At 33.9% G+C, this 1,770-nt stretch overlaps 1 long non-coding RNA gene across 1 annotated transcript in view; it reads right to left on the minus strand.

The window, feature by feature from the left end:
• The window catches only part of LOC104742593, a 2,317-nt gene extending 1,445 nt beyond the window's left edge, over positions 1 to 872 (minus strand). The window contains exons 1-3 of the long non-coding RNA XR_760554.2: positions 660 to 872; positions 449 to 578; positions 207 to 358 (exon numbers count right to left, since the gene is read on the minus strand). This is a non-coding gene — a long non-coding RNA (uncharacterized LOC104742593). The remainder of the gene's footprint in view (positions 1 to 206; positions 359 to 448; positions 579 to 659) is intronic.

The following is a 1,770-nucleotide window of genomic DNA, read 5'->3' on the forward strand; positions in this document are numbered from 1 at the left end:
GACAACCATCCCCTTCTTCAAAAGTCAAAACATACGTCATATAACATATTAAAAACCTCATTAACATACTGGAAAATGTGAGCAAGAGTAAGGTAAGAATATTGAGATCTTAGGAAAACAAATTTCCACATGTTATTTTCAAATTTATAATTTGAGAAAAATATTGAAAGCTAAATGATGATTCACCTCAAAACTCTGCCACATACCTCTTTATCTATATGAAACGATCTCTTGAGGACCTCTCTTATACGGTCGAGTTCACACTGCATAAGTAAGCAAAAAGCCTCGTCCAATAATCAAAAACTTGAGAAGCAAACCCCTCTTTGTGAGGAGCAGCAAGTGTCTTAAAGAACTTGCTCTGCAAGCAAGCAAAGAACAGAATAACAATCAAAATTAAAAGTCAGAATTTGAAGGGCATATAGATCTAGGATTAAGTGTTGTTATAAACCTGAAGTGGGTTGTAACTTGTAAGGAGAGGAAGCATCATATCCACATACATCCCATTTTCCTGTTGTGTTACCCAAATCTTCTAAAACAAAGTAAACACTTTTGTCTCCATAGCCACAACAACACCAGCTCTACAAAAAACCCAAACCTTTTAATACCTATTTTCGCCAATCTCAATCGAAGATTCCAAATTTCAAAGCTTTAGATTTTACCTGTGGATTTGGGTCTGAAGCTTTGACAAGAAGGGTCAATGAAGAGCTTAGCTTCGGTGAAAGAGCTGCCCCCAATCCTTTCAAGGCAGCAGAAGGTTGAACGGCAGGTGTTTGTTGCAAAAGACGCCATGTTTCTCTACTTGTTGTTATGAGTGGACTATGTATTTTGTTTAGTTGGAAAATCTGACTTTGCTCATTTGATGGTTTCTTCGTTTAGAGGTGGAAACATTTCGTTTACTTTGGTTAAGCAAACGAAATGTGGTGATGTCTTAATGTTTACTTACTATTTATAATTAAATAATGTAAAGCATTCGGAATTAATGCATGACTAATGAGAAAAATTACAAACGGATAGAAACGTTCAGAATTGTTAATGGATTGGTCTTTAAGGTTAGTACATCCCACTTAAAAGAAAACAATAACTTAAATTAGGAGTAATTATGAAATTAATGTCTCCTTCTGTTACGACTTAATTACAAAAAAGCAAATTTCAGTTACACAAATTAGTAAATTACTACTAATAAGAAAATTAANGCCAATCTCAATCGAAGATTCCAAATTTCAAAGCTTTAGATTTTACCTGTGGATTTGGGTCTGAAGCTTTGACAAGAAGGGTCAATGAAGAGCTTAGCTTCGGTGAAAGAGCTGCCCCCAATCCTTTCAAGGCAGCAGAAGGTTGAACGGCAGGTGTTTGTTGCAAAAGACGCCATGTTTCTCTACTTGTTGTTATGAGTGGACTATGTATTTTGTTTAGTTGGAAAATCTGACTTTGCTCATTTGATGGTTTCTTCGTTTAGAGGTGGAAACATTTCGTTTACTTTGGTTAAGCAAACGAAATGTGGTGATGTCTTAATGTTTACTTACTATTTATAATTAAATAATGTAAAGCATTCGGAATTAATGCATGACTAATGAGAAAAATTACAAACGGATAGAAACGTTCAGAATTGTTAATGGATTGGTCTTTAAGGTTAGTACATCCCACTTAAAAGAAAACAATAACTTAAATTAGGAGTAATTATGAAATTAATGTCTCCTTCTGTTACGACTTAATTACAAAAAAGCAAATTTCAGTTACACAAATTAGTAAATTACTACTAATAAGAAAATT

The sequence above is a fragment of the Camelina sativa genome, chromosome 14, assembly GCF_000633955.1.
Source record: "Camelina sativa cultivar DH55 chromosome 14, Cs, whole genome shotgun sequence".
In the NCBI taxonomy this organism is placed as follows: domain Eukaryota; kingdom Viridiplantae; phylum Streptophyta; class Magnoliopsida; order Brassicales; family Brassicaceae; genus Camelina; species Camelina sativa.